Source organism: Bos grunniens, chromosome 11 (assembly GCF_055505025.1).
Source record: "Bos grunniens cultivar Pamir isolate PY7600 chromosome 11, Bosgru_T2T1.0, whole genome shotgun sequence".
NCBI lineage: Eukaryota > Metazoa > Chordata > Mammalia > Artiodactyla > Bovidae > Bos > Bos grunniens.
In genome coordinates this window covers 61,379,816-61,392,734 of record NC_141175.1, presented here as the reverse complement: position 1 = coordinate 61,392,734, position 12,919 = coordinate 61,379,816, and the positions used below count along the sequence as shown (strand labels likewise).

The following is a 12,919-nucleotide window of genomic DNA, read 5'->3' as shown; positions in this document are numbered from 1 at the left end:
ACATAAACATACATCCATTCTTTTTTTAATTCTTTTCCCATACAGGTTATCACAGAATATTGAGTAGAGTTCCCTGTGCTATACAATAGGTCCTTGCTGATTGTTCCCACACTTTAGCATCATTGGAAGAAATGAAACATCATTTTACAATGATTTTTCCCTCAACCTTATTGAGGTATGAGTGAAAAAACAATTGGACATATTTAAGGCTTACAGTGTGGTGTTTTGATACATGTATACCTTGTATGGGCTTCCCAGGTGGCGCAGTGGTAAAGAATTTGCCTGCCAATGCAAGACATGTCACAGACACACCGGGTGGATTCCCTGGTGGGGAAGATCCCCTGCAGAAGGAAATGGCAACCAGCTCCAGTATTCTTGACTGGAAAATTCCCTGGACAGAGGAGCCTGGTGAGCTACTGTCTATGGGGTCACAAAGAGTCGGACATGACTTAGCGACTGAGCACACACACATACCTTGTGTAATGATTACTGCAGTAAAGCTAATTAACATATCCAACACCTTTGTGTGTGGAGGAGGTGGTGAGGGGGGAGCCCTTAAGGTCTACTCTCAGGAATTCCCTGGTAGTCCAGTGCTTAGGACTCCATGCTTTCACTGCCCAAATTCAGTTCCTAGTTGGGGAATTAATATCCCACAAGTTGTGGGGCATGGCCAAAAAACAAAAAAATTTCTACCCTCAGCACATTTTAAGTATGTGATCTATTATTAATTATAGTTGTCATGCTTTATATTAGCTCTCTAGAACTTATTCATTTTATATTTGAAAGTCTGTACCTTATGACCAACATCTTCCCATTTCCTTCACTCCCAAGTCCCTGGAAAACACCATTTCTTGTTTCTGTTTTCCTAAGTTCGACTTTTCAAGATTTTACTTATAACTGATAGCATGCGATATTTGTCTTTCTGTGTCCGGTTTATTTTACCTTGCATAACACCCTCCAAATTCATCCATATGATTGCAAATGACAAGATTTCCTATTTTTTACAATTAATTTTTTTTGGAGCATACTTGATTTAAAATGTTGTGTTAGTTTCAAGTGTACAGAAAAATAAATCAGTTATACATATTCATATATCCACTCTTTTTTACATTCTATTCCCATATAGGTCATTGAGTAAAGTTCCCTGTGCTATTCAGTAGGTCCTTATTAGTTACTGTTTTATATATAGTAATTCAGTTCAGTTCGGTTCAGTCGCTCAGTCGTGTCCGACTGTTTATTACCCGATGAACCACAGCACACCAGGCCTCCCTGTGCATCACCAACTCCCAGACTTTACACAAACTCACGTCTATTGAGTTGGATATGCCATCCAACCATTTCATCCTCTGTCATCCCCTTCTCCTCCAGCCTCCAATCTTTCCCAACATCAGGGTCTTTTCAAATGAGTCAGCTCTTCGCATCAGGTGGCCAAAGTATTGGAGTTTCAGCTTCAACATCAGTCCTTCCAATGAACTCCTAGGACTGATCTCCTTTAGGATGGACTGGTTGGATCTCCTTGCAGTCCAAGGGACTCTCAAGAGTCTTCTCCAACACCACAGTTCAAAAGCATCAATTCTTCAGTGCTCATCTTTCTTTATAGTCCAACTCTCACATCCATACATGACTTATTGAAAAACTATAGCCTTGACTAGATATACTTTTGTTGACAAAGTAATGTCTCCGCTTTTTAATATGCTGTCTAGGTTGGTCATAACTTTCCTTCCAAGGAGTAAGTGTCTTTTAATTTCATGGCTGCAGTCACCATCTGCAGTGATTTTGGAGCCCCCAAAAATCAAGTCAGCCACTGTTTCCACTGTTTTCCCATCTATTTGCCATGAAGTGATGGGACTGGATGCCATGATCTTCGTTTTCTGAATGTTGAGCTTTAAGCCAACTTTTTCACTCTCCTCTTTCACTTTCATCAAGAGGCTTTTTAGTTCTTCTTCTCTTTCTGCCATAAGGGTGGCGTCATCTGCATATCTGAGGTTACTGATATTTCTCCCAGCAATCTTGATTCCAGCTTGTGCTTCATCCAGCCCAGCGTTTCTCATGATGTACTCTGCATAGAAGTAAGCAGGGTGACAATATACAGCCGTGACGTACTCCTTTTCCTATTTGGAACCAGTCTGTTGTTCCATGTCCATTCTAACTGCTGCTTCCTGATCTGCATATAGGTTTCTCAAGAGGCAGGCCAGGTGGTCTGGTATTCCCATCTCTTTCAGAATTTTCCACAGTTTGTTGTGATCCACAAGGTCAAAGGCTTTGGCATAGTCAATAAAGCAGAAACAGATGTTTTTCTGGAACTCTCTTGCTTTTTTGATAATCCAGCGGATGTTAGCAATTTGATCTCTGGTTCCTCTGCCTTTTCTAAAGCCAGCTTGAACATCTGGAAGTTCATGGTTCATGTATTGCTGAAGCCTGGTGTGGAGAATTTTGAGCATTACTTTACTAGCGTGTGAGATGAGTGCAATTGTACGGTATTTTGAGCATTCTTTGGCATTGCCTTTCTTTGGGATTGGAATGAAAACTGACCTTTTCCAGCCCTGTGGCCACTGCTGAGTTTTCCAAATTTGCTGACATATTGAGTGCAACACTTTCACAGCATCATCTTTTAGGATTTGAAATAGCTCAACTGGAATTCCATCACCTCCACTAGCTTTGTTTGTAGTGATGCTTCCTAAGGCCCATTTGACTTCACATTCCAGGATGTCTGGCTCTAGGTGAGTGATCATACCATCGTGATTATCTGGGTCGTGAAGATATTTTTTGTACAGCTCTTCTGTGTATTCTTGCCACCTCTTCTTAATATCTTCTGCTTCTGTTAGGTCCATACCATTTCTGGCCTTTATTGAGCCCATCTTTGCATGAAATGTTCCCTTGGTATCTCTAATTTTCTTGAAGAGATCTCTAGTCTTTCCCATTCTATTGTTTTCCTCTCTTTCTTTGCATTGATCACTGAGGAAGGCTTTCTTATCTCTCCTTGCTATTCTTTGGAATTCTGTATTCAAATGTGTATATCTTTCCTTTTCTCCTTTGCTTTTTGCTTCTCTTCTTTTCATAGCTATTTGTAAGGCCTCCTCAGACAGCCATTTTGCTTTTTTGCATTTCTTTTTCTTAAGGATGGTCTTGATATCTGTCTCCTGTACAATGTCACGAACCTCCGTCCATAGTTCATCAGGCACTCTATCAGAACTAGTCCCTTAAATCTATTTCTCACTTCCACTGTATAATCATAAGGGATTTGATTTAGGTCATACCTGAATAGTCTAGTGCTTTCCCCCACTTTCTTCAATTTAAGTCTGAATTTGGCTATAACGAGTTCATGATCTGAGCCACAGTCAGCTCCAGGTCTTGCTTTTGCTGACGTGTAGAGCTTCTCCATCTTTGGCTGCAAAGAATATAATCAATCTGATTTCGCTATTGACCATCTGGTGATGTCCATGTGTAGAGTCTTCTCTTGTGTTGTTGGAAGAGGGTGTTTGCTATAACCAGTGCGTTCTCTTGGCAAAACTCTATTAGCCTTTGCCCTGCTTCATTCTGTACTCCAAGGCCAAATTTGCCTGTTACCCCAGGTGTTTCTTGACTTCCTACTTTTGCATTCCAGTCCCCTATAATGAAAAGGACATCTTTTGGGGGTGTTATTTCTAAAAGGTCTTGTAGGTCTTCATAGAACCATTCAACTTCAGCTTCTTCAATGTTACTGGTCAGGGCACAGACTTGGATTACCGTGATATTGAATGGTTTACCTTGGAAACAAACAGAGATCATTCTGTTGTTTCTGAGCTTGCATCCAAATACTGCATTTCGGAGTCTTTTGTTGACTATGATGGCTACTCCATTTCTTCTAAGGGATTCCTGCCCACAGTAGTAGATATAACGGTCATCTGAGTTAAATTCACCCATTCCAGTCCATCTTAGTTCGCTGATTCCTAAAATGTCAACATTCACTCTTGCCATCTCCTGTTTGACCACTTCCGATTTGCCTTGATTCATGGTCCTAGAATTCTAGGTTCCTATGCAATATTGCTCTTTACAGCATTGGACCTTGCTTCTATCACCAGTCATATCCACAATTGGATGTTGTTTTTGCTTTGGCTCCATCCCTTCATTCTTTCTGGAGTTTCTCCACTGATCTCTAGTAGCATATTGGGTACCTACTGACCTGGGGAGTTCATATTTCAGTGTCCTATCTTTTTGCCTTTTCATACTGTTCATGGAGTTCTCAAGGCAAGAGTACTGAAGTGGTTTGCCATTCCCTTCTCCAGTGGACCACATTCTGTCAGACCTCTCCACCATGACCCAACTGTCTTGGGTGGCCCCACATGACATGGCCTAGTTTCACTGAATTAGACAAGGCTGTGGTCCATGTGAAAAGATTGGCTAGTTGTCTGTGATTGTGGTTTCAGTCTGTCTGCCCTCTGATGCCCTCTCTCAGCATCTACCATCTTACTTGGGTTTCTCTTACCTTGGATGTGGGGTATCTCTTTATGGCTGCTCCAGCAAAGTGCAGCCGCTGCTCCTTACCTTGGATGTGTGGTATCTCCTCTTGGCCAGCCACTCCTGACCTTGGGCATGGGGTAACTCCTCTTGGCTGCTGCTCCTGACCTTGGACATGGGGTAGCTCCTTTTGGCTGCTGCTCCTGACCTTGGACATGGGGTAGCTCCTCTTGGCTGCTGCTCCTGACCTTGGACGTGGGGTAGCTCCTCTCGGCTGCTGCTCCTGACCTTGGACATGGGGTAGCTTGCCACACAGCCACCGCTTGTGTATTGCCAATTCCAATCTCCCAGTTTATCCCTCCCCCACTTTTCCCCTTGGTACCTGTAAGTTTGTTTTCTATATCTTGACTCTATTTCTGTTTTGTGAATAAGTTCATTTGCACCATTTTTCCAGATTCCACATATAAACTATATCATATGACATTTATTTTTCTCTACCTGACTTACTTCACTCAGTATAACAAGGATTTCCTTTAAGGCTGAAAAATATTTTATCATATATGTGTGTTTACCCATTTTATTAGCGTTGATAAAATATCTCACAATTTCTTTATCTGTTCATCCATGGACAGACACTTCTGTTGTTTCCAATATCCTGGCTATCATGAATAATTGCAATAAACATGAGAGTGCACATATTGCTTTAAGATACTGATTTAATTTCCCTTGGATATATACTAAGAAGTAGGATTACTGGATCATATGGCAGTTTCATTTTTAAGTTTTTGAGGAACTTCCCTACTGTTTTCCATGGTGGCTTTACCAATTTACCTTCCCACCACAAGTGTAGAAATGTTCTCGTTTCTTTAAAACCTCATCAACACTTGTAATCTCTTGTCTTTTTGATAATAGCTATTTTAACAGATGTGAGATATCTCGCTGTGGTTTTGATTTGCATTTCCCTGATGGTTAGGGACGTTGAACAAGTTTTCATATACTTGTTGGTCATTCATAAGTCTTCTTTAGCGAAACATCTATTCAGTTCCTTTGCCCATAAAAAAAAAATAATTTTATTTATTTTTGGTTGAGCTGGGTTTTCATTGCTTTGCTCCGGCTTCCTCTAGTTGTGGCGAGTGAGGGCCCTTCCAGGTTAGGTGCACGGGCTTTAGTATTTGCAGCACCCAAGCTCAGCAGTCGCGGCTTGTGGGCCCTGGAGTGTGGCACCAGCAGTTGTGGCACACAGGCTTTGTTGCTCTGTGGCATGTGGAATCTCCTCAGACCAGGGATTGAACCCGAGTCCCCTCCATTGGCAGACAGATTCCTATTCACTGCACCACCCTGGAAGTCCCCTTTGCCCATTTTTTAAATTGGATTATTACTGTTTCCAGTTGAGTTGTATGATTTCTTTATACATTTTGGATATTAACCCCTTATCTGATACATGGTTTGCAAAGTTTTTCTCCCATTCTAGAAGCTGCCTTTTCGTTTTGTTATTTGTTTCCTTGCTGTGCAGAAACTTTTTAGTTTGATGTTATCCCCTTTGTTTATTTTTGCTTTTGTTGTAGATGCTTTTGGCGTCATCAGATAAATCATTGCCAAGATCTGTGTTGGGGGGACTCATTCCATATATTTTGTTCTAGAATGTTCATTGTAGCATTTTTTAAAGTCTTTACTGAGTTTGTTACAATATTTCTTCTGTTGTTTATATTCTGGCTTGTTGGCCTAGAGGATGTGGGATCTTAGCTCCCCCACCAGGGATCTAACCCATTCCCCCTGCACTAGAAGGAGAAATCTCAGCCACTGGATCACCAGGCAAGTCCCTCTAGTATTGTTATAATGGAGAAAAACTAGAGGACGCCCCAATGCCCAATAATCAGGAATCAGTTTATTCAATGGAATACCATGTGGCCATTAAAGATAGTGTAATAATAGTGTAAAAGAATATTTCACTTGGAAAAATGTTTACTCTTTATTCAGAGAGAAAATATTTAAAATGTTGTATTAGGGGACTTCCCTGGTGGTCCAGTGGCTAAGATTCTGCACTCCCAATGCACAGAGTGAGGTTTCATCCTTGGTCAGGGAACTAGATCCCACATCACAGCAACTAAGAGTTTGCATGCCACAGCTATGACCTGGTGCAGCCAAATAAATATTTTAAAAAGTTGTAGTAGTATCATATTTTTGTAAAAGAAAAAGTACATAGATGTTTGTGCTCAGTCACTCAATCATGTCCAACGCTTTGTGACTCCAGCCCACCAGACTCCTCTGTCCATGGGATTTCCCAGGCAAGAATACTGGAGTGAGTTGCCATTTCCTTCTCCAAGGATGTTCCTGACCCAGGGGTCATACCTGTGTCTCTTGCGTCTCCTGCATTAGCAGGTGGGTTCTTTACCACTAGTACCACCTGGGAAGCCGCTACACATATGTTTACATATGTGTAGAAAAAAAGTAGAAAAAATTATACTCTACATATGAGTATTCTACTCTACATATGAGTAGAAAAAAAGATATTTAAATAAAGACACTAAAAATTGATGGGATCATTTCTGTTTGGGGGAATTGGGTGATGGGATTTTTTTCTGTGTGTTTTCAAAAAATTCTAAAAACATCTGAATAATAAATGTTATTTCAAAACTTTCAAGCAACGTGGTTGTAAAACACTCACCAGGGATGGACTGAGTGTGCTCCTGCTGCTGCTGCTGAGTCACTTCAGTCGTGTCCGACTCTGTGCGACCCCATAGATGGCAGCCCATCAGGCTCCCCTGTCCCTGGGATTCTCCAGGCAAGAACACTGGGGTGGGTTGCTATTTCTTTCTCCAAAGCATGAAAGTGAAAAATGAAAGTGAAGTTGCTCATTCGTGTCCGACTCTTAGCGACCCCATGGACTGCAGACCATCAGGCTCCTCCATCCATGGGATTTTCCAGGCAAGAGTACTGGAGTGGGGTGCCATTGCCTTCTCCAGAGTGTGCTCCTAGGTGTCTACAAACTTGGCCTCTGGGATTGGGCAGTCCCTTCCCCTCCTTCTCTGTGACCTCCTTTTTCCCACTGACTAAATGTGGGTGGATGAGCTTAGAGTCTCAGATGTCCACGGTTTGCAGTTGCTGTTGTTGGCTGACAAGCCCTGTGAGGATCTGTGCCAAAGCATTCACTCATTCTTGTTATCCATTAATAGCATGTGGGACACACATGTCTCTGACAGATAACTTGCCTTCAAATGACTCACATGTATGTCTATTCCCTCACTGGGCCTCTGCTCCAAAGTAAACATAAGGTAAATGCTTCTGGTGTGTGTGTGCTCAGTCGTGTATGACACTTTGTGACCCCATGTACTGTAGCCCCCTGCCAAGGCTCCTCTATCCATGGAATTTCCCAGGCATGAATACTGGAGTGGGTTGCCATTTCCTTCTGCAGGAGATCTTCCCAACCCAGGGACTGAACCCTTGTCTCCTGTATTGGCAGGTGGATTCTTTACCACTAGTGTCACTTGGGTGGTTCAGCAGTAAAGAATCTGCCTGCCAATGCAGGAGACAAGAGTTCAGTCCCTGGGTTGGGAAGATCCCCTGGAGAAGGAAATGGCAACCCAATCCAGTATTCTTGCCTGGAAATTTCATAGACAGAGGAATCTGGCAGACTACAGTCCATGGGGTTGCACAAAAATTAGACACGACTGAGTGACTAAACCACCACTACCACCAAACATAAAGTAAAGAGGGGACAGGGCCCATCTTATTTTTTTTTTTTTTTTTAAACATCTGTTACAATTTATTTATTATTTTTGTTTATTTTCATTTTATTTTGGGCCATGCTGTTTGGTATGTGGGATCTTAGTTCCTCAACCAGGAACTGAACCCACACCCCCTGCATTGGAAGCATGGAGTCTTAACCACTGGACCACCAGAGAAGTCCCAGGGCCCATTCTAGAGCCCAGCAAGTTGAATCCAGGCAGACGAACATTACCTGTGTGTGGTGTTTTTTTGTCCAGGGCCACTTGAATTGGCCTTTGCTAACCCCAGGGCCTTTGTATGTACAGGGGACCCAGAGCTCCTATTTATTTATGTATTATTTTTATCAAGTGAAACTGTTAACAGTTTTTCTTTTTTTGATTGATGTATCATTGATTTACAATGTTGTGTTAATTACTGCTGCTGCTACTGCTGCTGCTGCTAAGTCGCTTCAGTTGTGTCCGACTCTGTGCGACCCCATAGACAGCAGCCCACCAGGCTCCCCTGTCCCTGGGATTCTCCAGGCAAGAACACCAGATGGGTTGCCATTTCCTTCTCCAATGCATGAAAGTGAAAAGTGAAAGTGAAGTCGCTCAGTCGTGTCCGACTCTTAGTGACCCCATGGACTGCAGCCTACCAGGCTCCTCCGTCCATAGGATTCTCCAGGCAAGAGTACTGGAGTGGGGTGCCATTGCTTTCTCCCGGTGTTAATTACTGTTGTATGGCAAAGTGACTCAGTTATACATATGCATACATTCTTTTTTATGTTCTTTTCCATTATGATTTATTACAGGATATTGAATATAGTTCACTGTGCTCTGCAGTTGGACCTTGTTATTCATCCATTCTATATATACTACTTTGCATCTGCTAAATGCAAATTCCCAAGCCATCTGTCTCCCACTTCCCCTCCTCCCCCTTGGCAACCACAAGTCTGTTCCCAAAGCTCCTTTATATTATTAGGTCACTGAAGAAAACCAGGCATAGACTGACATGGAGAAAGAATCTATGGGTGAGAGAAACAAAAGCAGTTTCTGGGACAGAAAAGTCCCCCAAACTCCTGGGGAGATTATCTTGCTGGTTGATCATCAGGGGTTATCTAATAATTTGCTCCAAATCTCAGATTCGTTATCTGCATTGGGTGGGTTGGGGAGGTTTGGATTCCATGGCCTTTTCAGCTGAAAAATTCCCAGACTGTTAGGTTTGATGGGGACTTTTCAAGTCCACGGTCTTTGAGGTGAGAAGACAGGGAGAAGAATGGAAGAGAAAAAACAGGGTAATGACTTTGTCAATCCAGACAGCTGTCCACTGTGCCTTCTTGGTTTTCTAAACTGGCACTCTCCAATAGAAGTATTATAATGCAAACTCATATGTAATTGCAATTTTTCTTTCTTTTTTAAAAGTGTTGTCTGGAAACCCAGGCTTGAGAGGGGGTGCCATTACTTTTATTTATTATTATTATTTTACAAATATTTATTTGGCCGTGCTGGATCTTAGTTGCAGCACGCGGAATCTGGAATCTTCAGCTGTGGCACGCGGGATCTAGTTCCCTGATCAGAGACTGAACCTGGGCACCCTGTGTTGGGAGAGCAGAGTCTTAGCTACTGGACCACCAGGGAAGTCCCAATTTTAATTTTTCTAGTAGGTACATTTTGAGAAGTAAAAAGAAATAGGTGGAGTTAATTTTAATAATATAATTGATTTAGCCCAATATATCAAAAATATGGGGGCTTCCCAGGTGGCGGGCACAGTGAAAGAACCCACCCCGCCTGCATATGTAGGAGGTGAAGGAGACAAGGGTTCTATCCCTAGGTCAGGAAGATGCCTTGGAGTAGGAAATGGCCACCGACTCCAGTATTCTTGCCTGAGAAATCCCACGGACAGAGGAGCCTGGCAGCCTACAGTCCATGGAGTCATAAAGAGTCAGACACAACCGAGAGACTGAGCACACACATAGAAAATATTGTGTGATGAATATATAAATCATTGAGAGATCTTATGTTTATTTTTTGATACAAAAATACTGGTGTGCATTTTACACTTAGGGCACATGTCCATTTGGACTAGCTACGCTTCAAATTCTCAATAGCCACACGTGGCTAGGGGCTACCATATTGGACAGTGCAGCTTTAATCCCTATGAGGTAGGTAGGGCTTATTTCTCTCCTTATATAGATGGGAAAAGAGAGGCTTAGAGGATCTACAGTGCATCTAGCAGAGCAGAGAAAGGGCCCCATGCCCTTCCCTCTGCCCCTCAGCTGATTCTCCAATTCTACGCCACCCTCCTCCACAGCCTGAGGCACAGTCCATCCTCCTTGGAGCTCAAAGACAAGTGGGGAGAGAGAACCAATTCACTTCTAGTGCAATGACATGCCAGATAGTGCAGTGGGGTTCAGAGCAGGGAGAGGGCTGTGAGGCCTGGAGGAGACAGGTCAAGTTATCTTTCACCAACCGAATGGCCTGGGCTGGGAGTCATGGCTGGGTAGGTCTCCCTGATAAGCTGCCCAGACAAATAGGTTCCTAGAGACCCATCTCAAGGACCCATGGGCCAGACTTCCATGACCTGTGACTTTCTTATCTGTACACAGAATTTCAAGTTTCACTGAGGCTTGGCCCCGCCAGAGAGGCTTAAAATGCCCAGTAGCAAGAAGAGAAGGCATCCATAAAAATAGCAATGATAATATGAACACTAATAGTGATGTGTGAAACCACCCAGGGAAAAGTGGTTCTGCCCTTGGCAGTGCAGTATTTCCCCCAGCATCCCTGGGAGGCACACCATTCCCATATTGGAGGCCCTCCCCTTATTGTTCCAGTGCTGACATTCAGGGAGACCACCCCCACGCCAGGTTCCTGCTGATCTGCAGGGGGAGGGGGGAGTCTCAGAATGTCTTTTCTTGAGTGTAGCCAACCAAGAGACCACTCCATGTGATCCATGAATTTAGGTGATTTTTTTTTCTACCAAAGACCCTATAATGAAAGCAACTACCTATCAAACACGAACTGTTCGCCTTATGGACAAAAGTCTAAGGGGACAGAGTAGGGTGTGGGTTACACAGGGACGGACTGTGTGGCTGAGCCAAGTAGGTCCATCTACAGAAGAATGGATAAAGAAGGTGTGGTACATATATACAAAGGCATAGTACTCAGCCATAAAAGGGAACGAAACTGTATCATTTGTAGAGATGTGGATGGACCTAGAAAGTATCATATAGAGTGAAGTACGTCAGAAAGAAAAAACAAATATATTAACACATATGTGTGGAAATTAAAAACACGGTATAGATTATCTTATTTGCAAAGTAGAACTAGAAACACAGATGTAGAGAACAAATTTATGGATAACAAGGGGGAAAGGCATGGGCTAAAGGAATCAGGAGATTGGGATTGACATACATACACTATTAACACTATGATAAAATAGATAACTAGTGAGAAACTACTGTATTGCACCGGGAACTCTACTTAATGCACTGCAGAGATCTGAATGGAAAGGAAATCCAAAAGGTAGGAAATATATATAGATGTATGGCTGATTCATTTTGCTTTACAGTTGAAACTAACACATTATAAAGCAACTATACTTCAATAAAAATTAATTAAAAAAAACAATTTTGAAAAGATTCTTTCCCATATAGGCAATTAGAGTATTGAGTATACAGTAAGTCCTTATTAGTTATCTATTTAATATATAGTAGTGTGTGTATGTCAATTCCAATCTCGCAATTTGTCCACAGCCTCTACCCCCAATCCTCTAGTAACCATAAGTTTGTTTCCTACATCTGTGACTTTACTTTTGTTTGGTAAAAATATGGAAAGCTTCACGAATTTGCATATCATCCTTGTGCAGGGTCCATGCTAATCTTCTTCTGTATGGTTCCAATTTTAGTGTATGTACTGCTGAAGTGATCCATCTTTTTCATTTAGAAAAGTCCCTTTAACATTTCTCTTAAAGATAGTTTGATGGTTTTATAGGCTCTTGCTTGTCTGTAAAATTTTTGATCGCTTCATCGAATCTGAACCAAAGCCTTGCAGATAAAGTATTCTTGGTTGTAGTTTTTTCCCTTTTATCACATTAAATATATTATGCCATTCCCTTCTGGCCTGTAGACTTTCTGCTGAAAAGTCAGCTGACAGACTTAATGGGACTTTCCTTGTATGTCACTTGTTGCTTTTTCCTTCCAGCTTTAATGTTCTCTTTGTGTGTGTGTTCAGTTGCTAAGTCGTGTCCGACTCTTTGTGACCCCATGGACTGCAGCACGCCAGGCTTCTCAGTCCTTTACCATCTCCTGGAGTTTGCTCAAATTCATGTCCATCCAGCTGGTGATGCCATCCAACCATATCATCCTCTGCACCCTCTTCTCCTCGTGCCCTCAATCATTCCCAGCATCAGGGTCTTTTCCAATGAGTTGGCTCTTCACATCAGGTGGCCAAAGTATTGGAGCTTCTGCTTCCGCGTCAGTCCTTCCAATGAATATTCAAGGCTGATTTCCTCTAGGACTGACTGGTTCTTTATCTTTATTCTTTGCCATTTTAATTATAATATGTCTTGGTGTTTTCCTCTTTGAGTTGATCCTATTTGGGAGTCTCTGTGCTTCCTGGACCTGGATGTCTGTTTCCTTTCCCAGGTTAGGGAAGCTTTCAGGTATTATGTCCTCTAATACGTTCTCTGGCCCTTTCTCTCTCTTTTCTCCTCCAGGGATCCCCATAATGTAAATGTTAGTTGTTTGATTTTTGTGTCAGAGGTCTTTTAAACTGTCCCC

The 12,919-nt window shown here is 42.3% G+C and overlaps 1 non-coding gene across 1 annotated transcript; it reads right to left on the bottom strand.

Moving 5' to 3' along the window:
* Window positions 1–11,961: 11,961 nt before the first annotated feature.
* On the bottom strand, window positions 11,962–12,065 carry LOC147363200 (U6 spliceosomal RNA). The gene has a single exon (XR_015137533.1). It is a non-coding gene; the product is annotated as a U6 spliceosomal RNA (small nuclear RNA).
* Window positions 12,066–12,919: the final 854 nt, after the last annotated feature.